The sequence below is a fragment of the Dendrobium catenatum genome, unplaced genomic scaffold (assembly GCF_001605985.2).
Source record: "Dendrobium catenatum unplaced genomic scaffold, ASM160598v2 fragScaff_scaffold_146, whole genome shotgun sequence".
NCBI classification, from domain to species: domain Eukaryota; kingdom Viridiplantae; phylum Streptophyta; class Magnoliopsida; order Asparagales; family Orchidaceae; genus Dendrobium; species Dendrobium catenatum.
This window is the reverse complement of record NW_021318608.1, coordinates 1,741,790-1,766,666: the sequence shown is the minus strand read 5'-3', so window position 1 is coordinate 1,766,666 and position 24,877 is coordinate 1,741,790.

The window sequence follows — 24,877 nt, the reverse complement described above, 5'->3', positions numbered from 1 at the left end:
TGTAAGGGCTTCTCCGCCTAGCTGTGGGGGCTAAAGGAGAGACACTTTTTTAGTGCAATACTTGGAGGGTGCCTCCAAGGAGTGGACGTAGGTCAAGGTTTGACCGAACCACTATAAATATGGTGTGTTCTTTTCTTATTATTGCTTCTGTATTATTTAATTTCTGCACTTTGATTTCTATGGTGATTTTGGTTTGAGTTGTATCTTTGGTTTTAAAGTTATCCAATTCACCTCTTTTCTTTGTTAGCTTTGGGCAAGTTCATGAGGGCTTAACATCCCTAACGAACTTTCAAGTACTTTCAGAACACTTTCTAGTGCCATTTAAGCACCTTCACTACAATCATCCAGGATGATATTTGGCGCTAAAATTGAGTTATTAGGGTTTTCTAAAGCCCTCTATTTTAGCATATCATACTGGATAATCATGCAATCATACTAGATGATCTTTGCTGCAAAAATTGTTTTTTATGGTTTTTTGAAGCTCTCTATTTAAGCTTTGTCAAGGCAATTGGTAACTGTCTTTAGCAGGCATTACGTCATCCTTCTTATAGAGAAAACTTTAAGAGAAAACTTGAAAGGGAGAGAGGAAAGGGTGGAGTTTGAGAGGGAGAAGATCCTTGATGGGGGTTTTAAGGGAGTGTAAAGTAGGTTTCACACGATTGCTCCGGGAAGCTTTCACCTTAATACCATCAGATTCAAGGTTCGTTTTGAGTGAAGTTTTGGGAGGATTAATAACTCTTTGGTGTCAAGAGACCCCGCTACTCTGCCTCACCAGGAAAGGAGCAAGTGATTTTATAAGAGCTTCTCTACCTAGCTATGAGGGCTAAAGGAGAGTCATTAAAGGTTCAGTTTAATACTCAGATGATGCCTCTGAGGAGTGGACGTAGTTTAGGTTAGAACGAACCATTGTAAATTTTTGTTTATTCTTTCTAATTTTATTATTTTTACTGTACTTTTTTTTTCACTTTTATTTTTTGATATAACTTCTTTGTTGAAAATCTTTGTTTGATATTATGATGCATTGATTATCTATATTTAGATATTGAAACAATTTTTAGAAGGGAATTTTTCTTTTTGTCAAAAGAAAGTTTTTTTAATACCCTAATCACCCCCTATTGGTTAGCCTCGGGACAAGTTCTTTAGGGTTTAACACCCCTCACAAACTTTTAAGTGGTATTAGAGGTGTATTCAAAAACAAAGTTTTAGAAAATTTTGAAAAAAGATCAATGGCTATATTTAGAAATCCTAACATTGTGGAAGGCTATTCAATCATACGTCCACCTTTATTTGAAAATATTTTTTTTAATTTTTGGAACATATGCATGTCTACTTTCTTATAATCATTTGATTTTTGAATGTGGTATATGATTCAAACTGGTTATTATGTACCATCATGTATTATAGATGGAGTCAAAAATTATATTGGTTTTGCTGAATGGAGTAAAATAGATCAAATTAATGCTCAATTAAATACTAAATGCTTAAATTATTTTTTCTTTGCTTTGAATTTTGAATATAGTATGTTAATATCGACATGCACTACTAGCAAGGAAATTTTGGATAAATTATATAATACATATGAAGGTACTAGTGAAATCATGCCATCTAGGTTGAAAATTTTAATGCATGATTATGAATTATTTTGCATGAAACCTTATGAGATAATTCTAGACAAGTATACTAGATTTAATCCAATAATGACATCATTACACATCTTAGGTACGGAACTTTCAAACTTTGAAAAAGTTAATAAAATTCTATGTTGTCTACTTGATAAGTTTGATGCCAAAGTCATTGCTATTTGTGAATAAAAAAATTTGAATAAATATTCTATTGGTATTCTAATTGGCTCACTCATTGCCTATAAGTAAAGTTTGAGTCAAAATCTTTTGGATGTAAGTGAAACTATCGTACTAAAAGCTAAAGACATGGATGAAAGTTATTTAGTAGATGTTGATAGTAAAGAGATAACTTCAATTATAGAAAAAATTAAAAATATATTAAATTACAAGCATCAACATCAACAAAAGTGGAATAAAGGTAAAAATGGCAAGAGTGTTAAAATTTTCTATGATGTTATTTATTTTGGGTGTAGGAAATCCGAGCATATAAAAAATTAGCGCCCTAATATAAAACCTCTCCATCAAAGAAAAATAGTAAAAATAAACAAAATGCAATAAGGGAAAATAATAAAAAGCAAAATCTCTCCTAGGCAGACTTAATTTATGAATCATCAAACAGGGAGCATGGTAATGAGGTATAAAGCTTTGTTTGTGTGTTTATGTGTTGTTGTTAGTGCTTGTGTATATATTCCTTATTTTGTTCATTATAAATGCTTTCTATGAAATTTTTATGTTTTTTATTTGTAATCATTTTATTTTATTTTTCTTATATATTTTTGTGATTTAACTTAGATTTATACAAACAAATCACTTTTCACATTATATTTGCATAAGAGAATAAATTCACTTCTCAATTTTTTTAAAATGAAAATTTTACCTCCTTTTTACCTAAAAAATTAGTAACAAGTGATTAACTTCCCTAAATCAGTTAAAAGAAAAAATATCGATGATTGTTTCTCTTCCTCTAACTCCTTCAGTAGTGTATTTTTCTTTTTGGAGAAAAATCTATTTCAAATTTAAAGATGGACTTTAAAGTTGATATATATTCTATGTTCTTATAGTAATTTATCTAATATGAATAATGCTCATGGTCATTAAATCACTCTCAAGTTTTCTTGATCAGGTTGTTGCATTTATCATATAAATATAATTCTGATTTGTGGTTTATTCTTCCTTTTATTAGAGAATTAGGGTTTTTTCTCTTATATCTAGAAAATATTATCACTAATAAGAGTCTTTAAAGGTTTTAAATGGGAGCTAGCTCGCTAAAAGATAAGAGGAATAAAATGAGCCAAAAAAAAACTAAAAAGATGCACAATGATTAACAAATAATTGAAGGATACACAAAGTGTATTAAAAAAATCAAAAGATGCATAAAGCATGCTATACAACTGATAAGAAGCACAAAATGAGCCCACAAAAAAATAAGCGTCCTGCTCTTTAAAATATTTAAATCTTAAAAGAATTCATGTGCTACTTAATATATTTAAACACTTGATTTTTTAAAGTCATAGTTTTGGTTTATTAATTTGCAATTTTATTCTATAAGATTTTTTTTTTTTAAAATGAAGTTTGAAAAAATTACTTATCTTATCTGATTTGTTATTTGAATAAGATTTTTGTTTTAAAAGAGGACTTTAACCTGTAATGAGACTGAGCTAGGGTTGATAAAATTCAAATTTCCACCCTTCCTGGATCTTAGTTAGGTCAATTCATTTCATAATATATTTTGAATAAAAATCAAGAAGTAACTTTCTTATTTTGAAAAAAATTATTGAAATTAATTAATTCTTCTTAAAACATCAGCACCACCTCCACATGATTAGAGTCTATTATGTATGTTCCATTTTGTTTTTTGTGTGTTTCCCTTCTTTTTTATATTATCAAAATGGAAGAATGTATTTGTCAGGTTGCATTTGTTCATCTTGTATTGCATTAGTTTATCTATTGTTTAGATTCTAAAATAGTTTTTTTAATATTTTTTTTAGTTATCACAGTGAGGGGAGATTAGAAGAAATATTTTTAAATTTGTAAATTAAACCAGTAATATTTACCATCATCAAAAGAAGGATATTGTTGCAACTCGAGCTCACAAGTTTATGTTTTTAATGGTAACAAACATTATGAATCACATCAGGTTATCTACTTATATGTGTAATATATTTTTATTTGTGTGTGTACTAAATTTTCAGGAACATCATGCACCATCCAACAAATATTCAAGGCTCAAGATTATGTAGAATATGGTATGGTGTACTGATTTTTTTAATATTCATTAATGTATTTTTGATTTCATGTGTCAAGTCCTATGTGGGTGTATGCTTTCTTAGTGACCATGCACATATATACTCAGGGGAAGTTAGATTGATTCAAAACTAGAAGTTCAATAATTAAACTTATTGTACTATAAAATTTATAAAGTACTATATGATCAGCTCATCTAACTAATCACACTAGATGAGTTAGATCGTCCAGGATGATATGTTATGATCATAAAAAATAGTCGCCAATCATAATTTAGGCAAGATTTTGAATTTCATTTTTTTTGTTCTAATCATCCATGAAGATTTACATCGTAGTAGATGATCTATGATAATCATGCCTAAATTGATCCTATAATTATGGGACTAATTATGGTTAAATTACTCAATTAATCATACAGGATGATCTTAAGATCATATTAGACGATGTTTGATTTCCATGGGATGACCCTCAATCATAGCAGGAAAAGTTCCATATTTTTTTTTCTAATCATCTAGGATGATCTCTAATATCATACTGTATTTTCTATATAAATTTGAACTGATCATATTAAACTATGCTTAGATCGTAAAAAACTATAAGGTCGAATTTTGTACATCGTATTGAATGATCCTACGATATTTAGCACCAAAATTGAGTTTTTAAGGTTTTCTAAAGCCCTTTATTTAAGCATATCATAGTGAAAGATCAAGAGAATGTATTGGATGATCTTTACCATTAAAATTAATTTTTTAAGGTTTTTTAAACCCCTCTATTTAAGCTCTTTCAAGGAACTTGATAAATGTCTTTGGCAGCCATTGTATCTTCATTATTATGGATAAAACTTGAAGAGAGAACTTAAAATGGAGAGAGGAAACGGTGGAGTTTTGGAGGGAGAAGATCCTTGGATGAGTTTCAAGGGAGTTTGGAGGGTGTTTCACACGGTTGCTCCGCTAAGTTTGTACCTTAATACTCCCAGATTCAAGGTTCTTCTAGAGGGAAGTTTTAAAAAAAAAAGATCTCTTTTGTGTCAAAGGACCCACCTACTCCACCATACCAGGGAAGGTTGAAGTGATTTCGTACGGGCTTCTCCGCCAAGCTGTGGGGATAAAAAAGAGTCACTAAAAGTTTAGTGCAATACTCGGCGGGTGCATCCGAGGAGTGGACATAGGTCAGGTTGGATCAAACTACTATAAATTTGGTGTATTCTTCCTAATTTTATTATTTTCACCTCCTTTTTTTTGCATTTATTTTTGAAATCAATTGCTTGGTTTAAAATCTATGATTTATATTACGATGCATTGATTATCAATTTTTAGATATTGAAATAGTTTTAAGAAGGGGATTTTTCTTTTTGTTGAAAGACAGTTTTTTTAATATCCAATTCACCCCGCTATTGGTTAGCCTCATGACTAATCTTTAGGGTTTAACACCCCTCATAAACTTTCAAGGTCAAATACTATCTCAGCAATCCTAGCCTTGTCTTGGCCCTTAATTCTATGGCCAAGATGGGATTTCATGGGAGGCTCACCTGGACCATGTTGTCCCCCTTCCATATTTGAGTGGCTTCTTTAAGAAGGATTATATCAGGAAAATTATGCATTATTCTATAATTATTTTTTTTCTTTATCAATATATATTGTATTGATCTATAAATATGGATATTTTTGTATTATAAAATTGTCTTTTCCCTATCCAATTCTCTCAATTTAACACTATCAATATAAAGAAAACAAACAAGTTTTATTTATCTATCTTGCTTTTAGACAAGTAATACTAAATCCAACACCGTCCAAGGTAATTGCAAATTTCCCCAAAGAAAAAGTATGATTGTTTTATTGTTTGTAGAGCAACGCAAGATGGTTTAACATGAAGACAACAAGGGGAATCAAGACGTGTAATGCTTTAACTTTGTAATTAACAAATAGAATTGTTTCAAAATCACAAGCTTCCCAGCTCAAATGCAAGCCCATGTGTAAATAGAAAGCAAGGTTACTTGTATCATAAAGCAAAGGTTGAAATTGAGTAATCAAGTATTGCGACATTTTTGCCTATAAGACAGTGTAAGTCACGAGCTATTTTGAGGCATGAACATCATAATTAACTATTAAATTAAAACAAATTTGGAATAAAAAATAACACATTAACATCAAATTATGATATCAAATAAGATAATAGAAAGTTAAAGTAAAATCATAATAATAAGTCTATCCCACAATCAATCAACATAAACAACTTGTCTAAATCCTTAAGAGTATAATTTATGAATTCAAAAGTCTCTCTTGTTTTCATCATTTTACAAATCTTCATTAGAATCTCAATGTAGTAAGTTACTTTCTTTTTTCCCTCATCCATAATTGCAATTCCAAGTGCAAGTGGCATTAAGTGTGAGAGTAGCATGTGACTGGGAGTTGAGGACCTGCATGCTATTAGTTCTCAAATTTTTTTTATTAGGATTACATGTAGAGAAATAATAAAATATAATTTGTTTTGTATAATAAATTTATTAGTTAAACTTTTTAAATAATCTAAACCTTAACTTTTGAGACCTATTTCTCTTACAAATTGCACAAGGTGCACCTAAAATCCACCGAGGCTTACACCTCAAACATCATAAGGCATATGACTTATGGTAAATATTTTTTTCAAAATTCAACCATGGAAGACCTTGAGTCAAGACTTTTATTGCACAATTTTAAACAAAGTTAAAAATTACTTAATAAAGACATTTTATAGAATGATAATATTGAAAAATGATAAGTATGAAAAGATACCTACAAAAATAAGTTTGTTGAAACTAAAATGATCTATTTGAGATAGCATACCTTTTAATTAAAATCTTAAGAATAATTAAAGGTAAGGTTCAGACAAATGCATAAATAGTTTCAAGTTTCACTTTCAACTAGAGGAGATTATGTCAACTAAAATGTAGTTATTTTTACATGAAAAGAAAGTGGTAAAAATGGGGATGTAAAATTAATGTCAAGGGTAGACCAAAGGTTACATGAATATAAATTGTGTAAGAAGATGTGTTATTTAGTTTCCTAAAAAATAAATTGAAAGTTTTCCAAATACAAGAGATCTAAAAATTTTGGTGTTTGGTTTGATAAAATAAGGACTACATAGTAAATTTTAGGTGAATTATTGTTTCACTCCATAGGTTATTTAATGTATTCTAACTCGCATGTTTTCAATTAAATTCCAAAATACATCGCCTGCTAACTCAAGTAGAGAAGTTAATAAGTCAAGTTGAGCTCTGGTTACCCCTAGCTTGAGCTTGATTAATTAATCATTTTGGAGCTCAAGCTGAAGCTTAATCTTACGACTTCAAGTCAGGTCAAGAGCTAACCTATTTATAACAAAAAGATAAAATGTTATGATTTAGATAATTATTATAATAAAATAATTAAAAGAATAAGAAATTATAAGAAAATTAATTAAGAATTAATTGATATGACAAATTGAAATATAATTTTTAAATATTTTAAATAACTCATAATTGAACTATTCTAATGTTTAAGTGTATTTTATAGTAATATTTTTTAAACAAGTCAACTAACAAGCTAATTATTCGAGTTGAGGTTGGCTCAAGCATGAATCATTAACTCATCAAGCTCAGCACAAGAGCCATTAAACATCTTCACTCACCTACACCCCTAAACTCCATTCTTCCCACTTATCGTTGCCACCAACCACCTTCTAACACCTCCTCCAGCAACTAGCACTATCATTTTATAATTTTACTACATTTATTTTATTTCTTGCCGACTAAAAAAAAAAATTACCTGTATTTATTTTACACTCATCCAAATAACTCCAAATAGTTTAAATACATTGCATTCCTTTTTGGGTGCTCCTTCTTGCTAGTTTAAATAATAGTAGGAAGTATCTAAGTACTTCTTTACTTCTGTGTAGTAGGGACTCTAAGTTCGTAGGTTTTTTTACTTTTAATTTTGTAGCCCATTTGAGCATTAGTGGGCTTGAGGTCCCTTTAAGACTTTTTAAATTTTTTCAATTTTAACGTGTATGCCCCTATATGGGTTTTCCCAAAAAAAAAAAAAATTGCATTCCTTTTGCAGTGTATTCCCCTTTACTCTGCATCTATCTTTTACCAATCAAACATTCCATAAAATGGTTTAAACATTTCATTCAATGATAAATATGAATGAACAAATAACGAAGATTCATAAAATGAATCCAAATCAATTAGGCAAAAGCTAATGATGTTGATAACATGAAAATTTGATAAATCCAATGACCAATATGATACATATATTATTATAATTCTTTTCATAGTCACCCTTAACAAAAAAGTGCATCATGACGGAAAGTTGAATATTTTCTTACATAATACACATTAAAAAAAATTCAAGCTATTGATTAATGTGGAATTTGTTTTGGTTTTATTTTATTTAATTTTTAGGATCTTAATTTTGAATTAATTTATTTGATTATTAAGATTTTATTATATTTGAATTCAATTAGTTTAATCATTTCTTGAAATCTTGAAATACAACTTCTATAAATAAGGGTTGAATGGTAATTATTATAAATTATTAAAGCAATAACTTGAATTAAAAGAGTCCCTCCCTCTCCTTTCTCGTAATGTAAACTTTTCCACCATATATATTCTCTTATTACTAATCTATCCTTTCTCCCTCTCCATCAATTATTTCTCATGGCCATCTTACGAAGTGGAAATTTGTATTCTAAATTCCTCCTTCCTGTAGCGACATCACAAAGCATTTGAATCCCATTCTCATAAATGACATTATATTTCACAAAGATAATAAATGTTTGAGGCAATAAAATTCGTAGAAAGTTACTCTTGTTTATGCATCAATTGGTTTTAGAGTTAAATTGTATCGTGACAATTTTATTATAATTCTAAAGTAAGGTGCCAAGATTATGCCTAAGAAACATTACAAACATAAGAAATCATATATAGAACTGCAATATTCATCTTATTCATTATGGAATTAACATTATGAGTTAATTGACATGTTTCATCATCTAAGTACGCAAGATTGTATTTGATATGCTCTAAATTTGGGTGAAATATATGAACCACATCATTACAAGCCATAGACATAAGTAATTACACTAGGTAACATAAGTATAAGTATATCATATGATGATTGGTCAAAATATTTCTTTAAGGTACTGGATGAAACAACTAACATATAATACAACTATCTCACATATGACTCAAATTTATCCACATGATCATAGTTCATATTCTTATGAAAATAGAAAATATAATGAATCATATTACAATGGATCTTAATATGGTTATACTTATAAAGTTCATGTTCATTCTAATCCAAAACCATCTCTTTATGATGATATACCATAATACATACCAATTTATCAAACCCAAAAGTTTGGCAACATGCATCAATTTAAAAAATTAAGGTAAATTTTTGTCACCTTCAATTCAAAACACTAATCTTTGTGATGAACTCATTTATGAAGATTATGATCATAGCTTTTGTTGGCCCTTTAGAGAAGTGTTCTGTCGTGATGGATGAGCTCTCTACTACTCTTAAAAGTTTGAAATAATTTTTTTATTTGGTATTACCATTATTTGGATTAAGGTGGATGTCACTTTTACTATTTATTGCCGAATGAATTTGATGAAAAGAGTTTTAAAATCCCATCTTATCTATATTATTAGAGAAATCAATCAACTGTTGATGTTTATTAACTTTTTCTTTTCATATGTTCACAAGGAAGGTAATGCTTGCGCTAAGTGGTTAGATAATTTGGGTTATAAGTTGAATTGTCTTACTTATTTTTCTAATTCTAATTTACCTATGTTACTTAAATGCATGATTAGGTTGGACAAAATGGGATTACCGCATGTTAGAATTTAGCCTTCCTTTGGTATGCTTCAGTTTGGCTAGGTGTTATTTTAGCAGATGTGTTAGGTTTTTATGGTCCTTCACTGTTGATAGTTGGTTTTGGTTTATGGTTATTACTTTTAACTTTTAATTGTTGGTTTCTCTGGAGCTGGCCACTAATTGCTTTAGCTCTTTATTTCATCCCAACACTTTCATGTGTGTTATGGTGATGGTCTTAAGCTGTGATTAAATTTTTTTTATCCTAATGTTATCCCTATTTATTATTATTATACTCTCAGGAGGTGCAGTGTATCCTTGTGTAGTTTGAGGGCTAAGTCTGCTGGCCTCTTTGGGATGTTTGCCAGGGGCTTCAATAATATTCACCATTTTTGTTTTGTTGTGGTGTTGGGTTTGTCCAATCTTTGGGACAGTTGATTAGTAGAGTTATGCCCTAATTTTTGCACTCATACAGTGTTTCTGAATTTTCGTATATAGAGGTTTTCTCCTATTTTGTGCATTCTAGAACTATTTGTTAGCAAGGATTTTTGGCATTTCTGGGGGTTCTATTGATGGCTTTCAAAATTACTATGGGCTACAGTTTCATCTTTTTGCTAGGGTGGTGGTTGTGTTTGGAATTCATCTGCTTGTGGATTTATGGTTGTGTGACTTTATTTTTTGTACTTCTTCTCTTTTAATCTTGCTCTGTGCATCTTCATGTGTCTAAGAGTGTCTAAGTGTAGGATTGAGTGGCATTGGGGTTATCAAATTGGTGACTGTTTTGGTTAACTCTTCCTGAGCTTTATTAGCCTGTCTCCTTTTCTGGTTTTCCTATTATGGATTTCTTCTAATATTTTTTGTGGGCTGGAAGTATTTTTTCATTAGATTTTCCATTTTCTTAATTTGTATTAGTGTTTGCATGATCTACTTTATGGTCATATGATTTTTGAGGACTCCACAATTTAATGTTTTAGTTGGCGTGATATTACTACTACTTTTACTCTATGGAACAATATTTTGTTGTTATTATTAGTTGCGTGGTATAATCTGTCTTAGGTTATCTTTAATAGTGGTTACTACAATCAACATCATAACTGGAATTTTAGGATTAGTATTTCGAGTTTGGGGTTTCTCTATGGCTGCCCCTATAGTGCTGTATTTGTTTTCTGTGTTTTCATATAGTGTTTTTATACTATACAGGTTTGTGTGAGCTCTTATTAGTTAGATGTATTAGGATTCTGAGACCTTTTTATTATGCTCTTTATGAAATAGACTATATGCAGTGCTATGTTGGGCTTTCTAGCTACTATTGGTTGTCATGTATGATGGATCAAAATTATTTCTCTATTAATTGCTTTCTTCACTTTTTTATCATGTATTATTTTTTGGACAACTATCTTGTAGGTTTTGATGGTGATTTTGAGAAGTTTTACTAAAGCTATAGTGGTTTGATCTTTGATAGTCTTTAAACTTTGTTGTTGCTATTTTTTAGTATCAATTTTGATAAGTATAGGGATATCCTTAATGTAGTTATGTCTTTTCAGAATGTTAATATGCATAACTATTTATTAATATGTTGGTTGATTTATTAGCTCAATGTTTTTACTACTTATGCCATTTCTTTTCTATTTCTTTTAATTGTTTTATTTATTGTCCTTTAGTGTCCTTGCCTTCCTTATTTATAGGTTTTTGGAAACTTTTTTTTATTTTGTGTAGGGTCCACTTTTGGTTGGAAAGTCTAAGCTGAATGGTTACAATTTCTTCCTTTCCAGTTGGGTTTTTAGAATGTTATTAGGCATCATTGTAATCGTGCTTAGTGGAGATATCAACCTCTTAGGCTTTCTTTTTTTACCTTTTTTGTATCTCTTCTGAGTAGTTGCGAGCTAGAGGTTCCCTTAAGGACCTATTAACCCTTTTTTTATATTAACATGTAGGCCACGTAGGTGGGTTTCAACCAAAAAAAAGTAGATTATTATTGGGATGACCAAATTTTTTATATGAACTATATGATGATGATTGAACAGTAATCAAGAATATTTCTATTTGTAATCTTAAGATTATGCTCAAGTCTACTCTTGAGCCTAAATCTAATATCCCTCAATCCTATTACTGTGATTGAAATATGTTAAAATTTTGAGATAGAAAAATAAGGTGTTTCCCATATTCTTCTTTTCTAACATGATTTTTCTTCAATAATGCAAGTTGGTACAGATGTTCTAAAAACTATTCCATGATTCCTTATTGAAACCATAGTTTGAGTTAAATTTACTACTTAATGTAATTTCCATGTTACTATGGGATTTTTATTGAGACTATTTTAAGAAAAATAGATAAAACATGGAGACATCGAGATCCTAAACATACAAATTCTACTTCTAATGTTTAGATAACACACGGTTATATAAAAGATGTTCATAAAGCAACTTCACCTCCTCCCCCACCGTGAAAATCCATCCTAAAAAAATGGGCTTCTATTAAAGTTCCAAAGAATAAATAACAAAAAAAAAACACACATAAAAAAATCCAAGACTAATTCAAATATAATATAGTATTTAAGATTATTATAATATTTATTTAATGATTTATTTCAACTCTATCATTGTTTACTTAGGAATATTTTTTATTTTAAATTAGCAAGTATGATTATTCAGGATCATCTATATTTGAATTTAAGTTAGTTTAGTCTTATCGTGTAATCATATTCCCCTAAATATGGGTGTTGAATGAGTGTCATTTTGAATTATTGAGTTATGAATTACAATTAAGAGATTTCCTCGCCCTCTAGTGAGTATGTTTCTTATTTATCTTTTCATCAACTGCATCACCTCTTTTGTTTATCTGATAAAAATTCTAAGAGAACTCTTGATTAAGGATGAATTGATGTTTAGATGTGCAACAATTTTAGTTTTAGGTATGTGTGATGGAAGTAAACCCGATCAAGATCCCATGGTTCCATTTTCTCTGATATACAATAGGGTTCAGTTTACCAACACTAGAAAATATCGATTGTAATGTCTATAGTAGCCAAGGGTTGCCTCCTTTGAGGGATTCCAAGTAAAATAGAGTGGTTAAAATTAGATTTTATTTATTTAGGTTGATCTTGTGGCTTCTATATTATAGGTGGCCAGCAAGTTTAGTTTTAAAATGGGGCTTAGAGCTTCCATTAGAAGTATCCCATTTGTTTGGAAAGTAGTGTCTTATTACTTTTATTTCAAGTAGCCCACATACTTTAAAAGGTTGGGTCTTACTGCTTTTTTTTAAAGTATCTCGTATTGCTGGTCTTATGAATTCCCTTAGAAGTAGCCTATAGGTTTCGAATTAGGGTTATTCACTTAGAATTTTCCCTAGTATGTGGGTCATACTACTTTGCTTAGATGTAGCCCGTGTTTAGAATTAGGGTTAATTTATTTTAACCTAGATACTTTCTCCAATGTGTGGATCTTATAGCACTCTATTAAAATTATCCCATATAATAGGACTTACGTCCTCTATTAGAGGTTGTCATGTTTTTTAGGGATGTGTTATATATTCTGAGAAAGTTTTCTCTAACGCTCTAAATAAAGTTGGACTTATGACCTCTATTAGAACAAGCCCATTGAACTTGAGGTAGTGAAGATTTGGTTTAATTAGGTTTTAATAAAAAATATATAGCTTATCACACTTCACAACCCCTATATCAGCATCAATGTCATGTTTACAACATTAGCTTTTGAATAGATTTGTAGCTTTACTTCTTTGTTTCAGCACTACTCTTACATGCAGTAGTAGTTTTACTTATAGTGGTAGCTCTTTCTACTATTTTTCTTTCAACACTAATTTTTTTTCCTTTCAGTAACAATTCTTTTTAGTACCATATTAAATTAAAAAAAATTTACTTTAGTACCATTTTTTACCACCTTGTACTGACTTTTATTTACTTGTATGCAGGTGTATGTGATTAGCAGCTATAGGAGCTGGAGCTTAAGATGCTAGTTTGCAAGGAGCTAGATCTTACATGGAGAAAGCCCTATTTTCCTCCCAAAAACTTTGCAGATTATCCCCAAAAAATAGATAGACAATAAAATAGTTGAAAATTTTTTGGCAAAATAAAGTTTTCGATGCTCAATTTACCGTCGAACAAACTTTCACTTTAACATTTACTGTTGATCACACTTCATTATGAGTTCACTAGGACCTACCTTGGATTCTTTCTGGTGACCCAATGATTAGATGGTGTCCACTTTTTAATCATATAGGTCCCAATCAAATTCAAATCTAATCCAAATCAAATTGAATTATGCTTTACAATCTTCGGTTCAAACTTAAATCAACCTTTAAATCATATCCAATCAATCTCATACACTCATTTGGCTGTTATTAAGATGGAAAACTCAAAATCAACCATTCAAGTCCAAAATCCATTCCAAATCCATGTTTCTAAACCAAAATCCAAGGTTAAGGACCCAAGTCCTAAAACCCTTTCTAGGTGATTTTTTACACCTTGAAACCAAGTCAAATTACCTCTGATTTGGGGTCTATTAAATGCATATTATTTATATGTCTCTAATATAAACCCACCAAATTTGAGCTCATTCTGAGGAAACCAAACCTAAAATGAAATTGATTTCCAAAGGCTAAAAAAACTTTAAATATTTATAGCATGTGCCACTAGACTTGCCATTCAGTGGAATTTTACCTTTGGATTCTTTCCAAATCTTTAAATCACATACATGGCCTTTTTCATGACCTTTTGATCAGTAACCTATACTTTGTTGGGCCCATTTTGACCTAGGGTTGACCAGGGGTTCAAAATGGCCAAAATGTCCTTTAAAAGGATTTTTTCTTTTCTCTAAAATTCAACATGGACTACGCATATCAACCTTTAGAACCTATCCCAATAGAACCTAAATATCATTAGAAACATACAGGACCTAAATCTACCCTGTCATTTGACCTAGTAAACCAAGTCAACTATGGTTGATCAAAGTGTCCCTTAAGGGTTTGAACACCCAATATAAACCAAATGAGATCCCCTTTACTTAGGACCTCTTCTATTATGTTCATATGATCAATTTGAGCTCAATGGAACCAACCCTTGAACCTGGGTCAACTTTGTTGACCAAGTAAATCAAGTTTTACCAAATGCACATGTGTCTTCCCCTTTTCAAACCCTTTGGCCAATGCCTTATCAAGCCTACCCAAGCATATGGGGTGACTCATTAGGTTCTTAGGAGACACCTCTTAAGGACCCAAGACTTATGCCCATATGGGTTATCCATTTGGCTATTCCCAGGTGCATAGAGAGGTTTCTCTTGAGCCAAATCCCACTATAAGCTAAATTGGATCAAACAAATGATGACATTGGGTCCGCCATGACCCAACACACCTTCCCTAGTTGACCCAAGCTTTGGGAAAACTTGGGTTAGGAATATGGCTAACCCAAAGTGGTCAAAACCATTATGGGTTCATCCATTTCTTAACCTAAATCCCACCGAGCCAAACCAATACCACCATTTGGTGGCCCTAGGTCCAACACACCTACCCTAGTCATCTTGAACCTTTGGTTGACTTGGCTCAACCGTTAGGCTAGCCCAATGAGGTCAAAACCAATTTGACCAGACCCATCCTCCACCACAAACCCAATTAGATCCTAGTGGTACTTGCATTGGATATCCCTTGAATTAATACACCTTTCACCTCAATCCCATTGGCTGGTTTTACTTGGGTCACACCTAAGTTGACCCAAACTATACATGTTTGGTTTGACTCAAGATCATTCCAACAATTGGGCTGGCTCTTGCCAAATCGAGCTAATGGAAGAGTGACCTAATTCCCAGTAGCCTTTCCAGCTAGAACTGACCCAGCCCCAATAAGAAACTGATTTAGGGTCACATGTAAAAGTGCAATTCGACTATGTAAAAATGGATTTAATTAATTCAAAAATTACAAGAAACTTAAAAAAAAAAAACATCTGCTCACACACTTGTCATATTTAAGTTTCTTAGGCTCATTAGAAAGATATTGAGGATATCTTTAAAAGCCTTATGGTCTCCAGCTCGGATTTTGCATGAAACTTAGTGAATTTCATTAACTATCCTAGGAATATTTTATGTATTTCTCTATATATTGAAATCACCATAGCTTAAGACCTTGGGAAATTAAACTTGTACATGTCTCTAACATGTCCAAATTTCCTATCCCTTGTTTGAAGTGTTCAAGGGCACCTTTGAGTTTATTTGGGATTATTGGAAATATTTTGAACCCTAATTTCAAATTGACTTTATGATCTTTCTAATGGGAATCAAGATTTGAATGTTTTTGTGTTAATTATTCTTCAAATAGGGAGTATAGATCCTTTGATTTTATCTCCCTCCAAGCCTAAAATATTGAATTAGGATTTTTTTAAGGTTACTTAGAGGTTACTTTTGGTGGTTTGGTTAACCACCTTAGGGATTTCCACTTAATCCCAAATTAAGAGGGATTGGACTATGAGATTAGGTGGTCTCTGATCCTAATTTTCACTAGAAATGGAATTTATTTGGTTCACCTACTTGGAAACTTAAAATACCTCCTTAGATTTAGCCTTGAAAATTAATCAAATCATAACTAATTCATAATAAATCCTAAAAATTCAAATAAGCCCTGTAATTTCTCATAAATGAACCCTTATTCTACAAAAATTAAAATCCATACAATTATACCTCCAATTTGACACTAATTTAATTTTTACAGAAAATTGACAACTAATTAAAATAATTAATTCAAAATATTTAAAAATTCCAAAAAAATTCTCTAAATACTTGTAAATACCCCCTTAGGTAATTCGTGACCTTTGGGGGTGATTCCAAGAGGTTTAGAATTGATTTGGATCAAGATTTAAAAATCCCCTTAATTAGATAATTTTAGAAAATTGAGAAATACCTTAACTTTAAAAATTCACTAATAATTTTAGGAAAATCAAATTTAATCAAACTCATAGACATTCAAATTAAATTAATCTCTACTATTTTCTAAAAATCTCAAACCTCCAAAATTAATTCAAATTCAATAAGTCAACTCTTTTTTTTAAGGGAAATCCATAGAGGGGTCTACACGTTAATTAAGGAAAAAATTACAAAACCCTTAAAGTGACCTCAATCTTACTAATGTTCATAAGAGCTACAAAATTAAAGGGGAAAATCCTAAGAGCTCAAGGTCCCTACTAAACAAAAGTATAATAACACCTAGATACAATTTACGGTGCACAAGTAAAAGCACCCAAAAGAAGGAAGATAACAAAAACAAGCAATGAGCTCCAGCTTCCTATCCAAGAAGACACCACCACAAACACCTACACTAATAAAATCCTTTTTTTTTTGAAACCGTGCAAAAGCAACGCATTTAAAAAAATAAGAAGGGGAACAAACCTAGATACAAACTATAGTGGTAACATCTCATCCTTGATTAAATCAATCAAGGGTACCGGAATGCTACCGAAGGAAAAACTATCAAAATTAAAGCTACCATATAAAGCTAAAGTAGCACAAAAATCAGCTACTTTATTACATTCCCTATTAACTTGATGAAAAATGACCTTATTAAAGTCATTGGAAGTAAAGCTCTTTGGCCGGCCAAATATCCAAGTTCCAATCAACTTTCTTCAAAGAATCTTGTAAGAATGTAATTACATTAGTATTATCACTTTTAATGATAATACCTTTACTTTCAAGCATACAACTTTGTATAAAATCTCTAATATCCACAATCACCTCCATCTCAAGATGTGCAATGTCCCAATGAATCTTATTCCTTCCAAAAGTAAGAAGAAGTCTACCTTTATGATCTCTGAAAATACCACCAATACCTCCTCTATTTGAGCTCAACAAGGATGCATCCACATTGATCTTCATCCAATCTAGCGGTGGAGGGTGCCAAGAAGTATAGAACTCACTTGGGAGATTACCACCCCAGTTAACTATATATGGAGAAGACTTTAAAACTGCTAGAGAAAGCACATTTGCAGCCACAGAAGAACATGGCATAGCTACCTTACCATACTTAACTGAGTTTCGTGTTTTCCAATTCACAAACACATCAACACAATAGATTCTAGCCATACCAGAATTATGGCCAGAACTCCTTTTTAGCTCTTCTAAACTACACTCCAAAGATTGGAAAACCGGAATAAAAAAACCCCATTCTCAGATTTTAGTAACAACTTCTTGAAGATACTTATAGTGAACAATAATGTGATCATAGTTTTCCACCTCCTGGCACCCTCTAGCACAAAGATCATAAATTGCAAGTCTTTAGAACTTAAGAAAATGATTTGTGGGAATAGAAAATTTACTAAGTCACCACCAAAAAATTTTCACATTATAGTTAAGCTTTAAACTCTTAAGCAAGATATAAAAACCATCATCATCACTAACACCTCTCTCTTTCATCACATTATCATAAGCCATTGCAGAAATGAATTTACCCAAAAACTTACAGATGGTTTCCAGCTGATCCTCCCGCTGTCCATCAAATTACACATTTCTGATAAGGATGACAAGATCTTCATGGAAAAAAAGGAGTAGCTTTCCTTCATCCCATTTCCCTGTATCAGAAATAAAATGTTGAACTTTCCAATTTTCTAAAGCACCACAGTCAACAAAGGTTGGCAAATCATTGAGACATCTATCCATCAACTAAATATCACTTAGAAATTGAATTTTATCTCCTCTTCCCACTCTCCATCTAACAATTGGTTTCAAGTTTTTACCTCCATCCTTTAAAATTTTCCAAGTACTGGAAGATCATTTCAAGAAATTATCATTCAAAACATTGTTACCAAACTTAGCCTTAATCATTCGGTGCTGTAAAGGGTCCAGTTTTTGGATATAGTTCCAGGCTAATCTTTCTCGTAGAGTACTAGTTTTGGTTGTGATAGACTGAACACCCAAACCACCAGCATTCCTTGGATTATAGATTTCATCCCAAGAAATATAATGCAACCCCTGTTTCCCAACCTGTTTATGCCAAATAAACCTCCTACAAAGTTTCTCCCCCTCATAAATCACCTTCTTAGGAACCAGAGAATGAGTAATAGTAAAGTTCGGCAATGAAAGCAAAGAGGTTTTGATAACTGTAATTTTACCTCCCAAAGAGAGAGATTTCTTCCCCAAAACATTAAGTCTATCTGTGACATGGCTTAACATATCCAATCTCTATAAGGATATCTTAATTCCCAATTAATGCAATTCCTTAACCACCTTGAAACCAAAGATTCTAGCCACCTTTTTCTTATAAGAACTCTTAACAATCTTACCAAATATAATCTGGGACTTGTTAACATTTACCCTTTGACCCGTCTAATTACACAAATCCTCCACAATGCATTTTAATAGATGTTCCGTGGAAGTGGTCACCCAAGAGAAAAGCAACACATCATCTGCATATAGAAGATGCGAGATCCTTGGACCTCTAGGAGAAACTTGAATGCCCAAAACATGACCCCTTTGCTCAATTACATTATATAAGAACACATAATGAATAAGTATGGCGAGATAGGGCAGCCTTGCCTAAATCCACAATGAGCATCAATCCACTTCATGTACTTTCCATTTAGGATAATAAAAAACCTTGCATTTACCACACATTCCATTAGTAACTTGGAAAAGGCTGAGGGGAAGCCATACCAGTGGAGAATTTGATTCAATGTTGGCCATCCCCTACTCTCATACGCCTGCTCCATGTCAAGTTTCACAGCCATAAAACCTTGTTTATTTTTAGAGACTTTAAATTTCTTGAAGATCTCCTGCGCCAACAAGCAATACTTAGACGTTGATCTCCCTGGAATGAAAGCTACATGCTCCTCGGAAATCATCCTTGGCATACATATCTTCAATCTGTTAACCAACATAGTGGCCACAATCTTATATGCACTTTGACAGAGATTGATAAGTCTGTAACTAGCTGGCACCACTGGATTCTTAAATTTAGGAATTAAGACAATAAGCGTATCTTTCCATTCCTTATGCATTACTCTAGAATTTAGGAATTTCTTGATTGCACTCCAAGTAGTCTCACTCACTAAGTTCCAATAGCACTTGAAAAAGGAAGAAGTCACACCATTAAGTCCTGGAGACTTATTGTTTCCATGGTGAAAAACTGAGATTCTGCACTCCTCCATGGTAAAATCTACATCTAAAGCAGCTGCAATCAAGGCATTCATCATTTATTTTTTGATGGATAAGGCCACCCAGTCAAGTCACAAATACTTCCATTTTCTTTCAAAAAAATGTAAAAAGGCTTGATCAATTTGATCATCTTCCTCCACCAGAGTGTTATTAGCATCCTTAACTTGCCTTATCCACTTTGCATTCCTTCGGGCTGATCCAAAGTTATGGAAAAACTTTGAATTAGTGTCCCCTTCCTCATGTCATCTAGTTTTAGCTCTTTGGTTCCACCAAATAGATATTCTTCTAAGAGTTACATTAAGCTCATGAACCTTTCTTCTAAGATTGAGCAAGTCATCACAAGAAAAACCAAAACCCGAAGCCTCCTTAATTTGCAATTCCAGAATCTCTCTATTTAAATCCTCCTTCAGCTTATAAAGATCTAGGTATTTATTTTTATTCTAGAAAAATAATGCTCTCAACGTCCTCTTGAGCTTTCTATGAAGCACCTCCACCTCTTCACCAAAATCAGCCTTCTTCCATGAATTATGGATAATACTCCAAGCAGCTGGGTAAGACGTCCAAGTATCTTCAAATCTAAAAGCCTTACTCCTGTTAATCTTCTTAACATCCATATTGAACACAATTGGGCTGTGATCAGAAGCCACTCGAGCCAGATGCTTAACCTTCGCAAACGGCACCAAGTGTAAAGCAGAGGAATTGAGCAAGCACTTATCAAGTCTTTCACAAATCCTAGAGGAACCCTCCTTATTGTTACACCAAGTAAAACTTGGTCCAAAAAATCCTGCAACATGAAAATCAGAGTTAGTCTTAAATTCATTCATTTCTCTGGGCCCTCTAGAGAATAAGAATCTCTTGCCATCCTTCTTCTCTTCCTTATTTAAAAAGCAGTTAAAGTCCCATCATCCCCCCCTCCCAACAATGGCAGGACCATAATCCTTCATACAATTCTCAAGAAAGTTCCACTAATAAAATCCTTCAAAAAAGGTGAAGGCCATGAAAGAAATAGCACAAAAAAATAATAATCTATAATAGGGTGATAACTCCAAAAGGTATGCATAATACAGATAAAAAAGGGCCAATATGAATCAAAATTAAGAATCCAAACATTATCATGGAACAGGTAAATTCTCGGGTATATGGGATGCTAATCAGTCTTTTAGGCTAACCAATATGCATTGGTATCCTGCTCCACCCGATTAGATAAAGGTAATTGTGGACGCAATCTTTTTACCCTCCTATAAAGCTTGAATTAGAGGTGTGTTTCATGATCACAAAGGTAGATTCTTCTTGGATTTTGGAAAACTGTATGTTCATTGGGAGATATCTACATTTGAGCTTTTGGCTACTCAATCAATCAAGGAGTTGATCAAAGATTGAATGTTTGAACACAAGGGAAATATAATTGAACGAGACAATGTTAATGTTATAAAGTTTTTTCAAAATACTAAACAAAGTGGAGACCCAAGGTATGAATATGTTCATTTATTCAATGGGTTTAATCAAGTTATTTTTAGTTGTGTAGATAGAAGGTGTAATACGTTAGCGGATTTATGTGCTAACTATTATATTTTGAGTTTTTTTATTTTGGATGATGCTAGTATGAATACGGTTCCTCCTTTTTTATGTCTTTGTTAAAGGAGGAATCTAATGTTGTGAGTCCTTAGTTTTTTTCCTTAGTTTTTTAATGAAATTTGGTGCATTTTCTTCAAAAAAAAAAACCTTATCAATAGAATAACTCGAGCATCCAACATCTGCTCTATGATTCAAAATAGCAGGGTCAATAGAAATGCAAGAAGGATCACCAAATTTCTTCACCACCAAGATATAAATAGCCAAAACATCATTTAATAAAGAGATCCTAGAACCTTTAATCCCAAAAAAGTTGTAAGAATTTCCAAAACAACTTGGGCCGGGAATCACCAGGAAAGGAAACCAGCGACCTAGAAGAAATAGGGTAACAAAAGAAATAGAGATGTAATTCAATATGGCAGCCCAAGATACAGGCCACCCAAACATAGGTCAAGAGATCAATGAGCCAAAAAAATATCACCATAACCAGAATACCCAACCAGACATCTATGCAAAAGCACCAGGCACAAAACAAAGCACCAAAACCATTAATGAAGGGGCTACAAATATAAAAGCCACAATGCCCAGTGATAGCGCCGATCAAAAGATACCAGGAAACTCCCAACAACCAAGCCCTAAAATCACTCAAAATACACAGCCACCAACAGAAAAACGACCATTAAAAATAGAACCTATAAAACTCATTATCACCCAACTAGAAAGAAAAAAAGCAAAAGGATAAAATGCTTAATAGATAAACTTCAGGAAACCAACCAGGAGGCAACAAAACCAACTAAATATCTCTAGGAAATCACCATTCACACAAAAACAATTACCCATAAATAGATAAAAATTGACACTATAAGCAACAAAGAAGCCACACCAAACACTCACAACAGACCTCTTCCAGAAATAAAAAGGTCACCTAAGAAACTTGAAAAACAAGGCTCCCAAGAAACAATAATGACGATCAAAAGAGAAGAAAATAGAATAGTAAAATAATGCCTTTAAACTAGCTAGGAACCCAAACAACACAAAGCTACAGGGGTCCAAAAACTAAAAGTCACAACACCAAACGAAAGAATAAAGTTGAAAGAAGCTAGACAAGAAAAGAACAACAAAAAAAGAAAAATCTGAGAGCAAGCCCTCAGAAATAAAGAAAGCAGGCTAAGAACCTCCAGTTAACAGCAAAAATTTGGCTCTAATATAAGGCAAACAAAATTTATCTTATTTTAAAAGAACCTCCAATAGAGAAGGGAGGTTAATGGAAGTAAAATCAAACATACAGTGCAAGCCATTCCCCTAATTGGCAAGCCAATTATCACACACATTAGCATCCTTATGAACAAGAGAGAAAGAAAAGTTCATAAAAATAACTCACCAGATAAAAAGGAGAAGAATTACACACCGAGTGCTTAACAAAATTTAAGAATGGAAAACAATACTTAGAATCAACTTCAAAAATAATGGTAGTTAAATCAAGTGAGATGCAAAGCCTTAAACCATAGAGAATAGCCAAAGTGATAGCTTTATTAACATCAAAATTCTGTAAAGGACCAGTAAAAGCCATAATGAAGCTACCATGAGTATCTCTGATTACCTCACCACAACCCAAAGAAGGCCCAAAGCTAGCACTATCCACATTAGGTTTAAATGAATATAAAGATGGTTTGGTCCAATAAAAAAATCTATGATCTTCAAGAATATGATCAACCTCCAGCTCTATACCTATCTTAGAAGTAGAAGAACGATAGTTCTTAAAATTCTTGATAGAGAGTAATTTAACATAGAAAAGAGTAACAACCTTATCTTTCACATTTTGAATAATCCTATGGTGGTTCATACCAATACCATTAAAGATAGAGTTATTCCTATCGAAGAATAAATACCAAAAAATGAGAGAAGGAATAACATTTTTGATATGGCCTTTGGAACTGAAGAACCAACATTTAAGCATAGTAGTAATAGACATTTTAGCATTAAAGGAATTTAATTGAAAAATGTCATCAAAATGAATCCATGTTTTAACAGCTAAGGGACCCAAAAGAAAAACATGATGCATATTTTTGACATGAAAACAATATTGCCATTTGGATGGTAAATAATGCCTCTTTTAATTAAGTTGTCATCCGTAGGAATGAACTTATGTAAGATTCTCTAAACTAAGACATCAACCATGGAAGGAATAATTTTATGCTAAAGCAAATAAAAATTATTAGAAACCTCATTCTTAGATCTAAAGGCATGCTGAGCATCCTTTAATCTAAAACCACCATCTTTGGACAAGCCACATAAGAGAAAATCATCATAGTCAGTATTAAGTGGGAGATTTAAAATTTGTTGAATAAAAGAATCCAAAATAACATGTTGAAACTTATTGAATCTAGAATAGATTGTTAGACCTAAGCTTATTTCCCAAGGCTAACAAAGAAGGGGGGGGGGGTTGAATTAGTAATTTAAAAATTTTACTCTTTGATCAAAAAGTTTGAAACCGATAGATGATTCATAGCAAACTAATTTTTAAAGATTTCAAAATAATCTTTTTACCACGAAAAATTAAAACTTGTAGTAAGTAAATAAATAAGGTAGCAAAAATAAAAAGACACAAAGGTTTATAGTGGTTTGTTCAAACACGACCTACATCAACTCTCTGAAGTCTCCCACTTCATGTATTACACTATTACCACAAGTGTCTCTACTTTTTCCCCCAGAACAAGATGGAGAAGCCTTCACAAAAATCTCTTCCACCAATACTCGGTGTGGCAAAGAACCGTCATTCTTTCACACCCTCCAAGTGTAGGTAGAGAAGCTTCATCCTTTCACACCCTCTAAGTGTAGGTAGAGAACCATAATCCCTTCATACCCTTTAAGTGTAGGAAGAGAACCTTCAGATGTTCATACTCTACAAGTGAAGGCAGAGACCTCGGCTATTCACACTTTCCAAGTATTGGCAGAGAACCAAATCATTTTGAAAGATCTTCACATAAGAAATTTAAAAAGATAAGAGAAAGAATGAAGAAACACAAGTAACACATAGAAATCCTTACCCATGATTAACCATGTGAACCCTTCATGCTCAACTAAGAAGAAATCAATCTCAAACACGCTCTCACACTATCTCCTTCAATTTCCCTTTACAACTCATGAAGACCAAAACGACAAAAAGATTAAGTGTCAGTTTTTAGCGGTCCTTTTATAGAAAATACACAAAAACCATACAGAAAATTAAAATTATCAAATTTGACGTCCACGATAGTATGAGACGATTGTATTTTTGTTCTTATAAATATTACAAATACTAATGCGTACGAACTCATTGTGAATCGGTACAAAATCATTTTATACCCGATCATCATCCAGTATGAATTATGTTTGTTCACAAATATAAGAAATTTCAAAGTACATTTATACGAACTATCAGGTTGAAGTAATTTTCGCATGTTCGTTCACAAACAGAAGA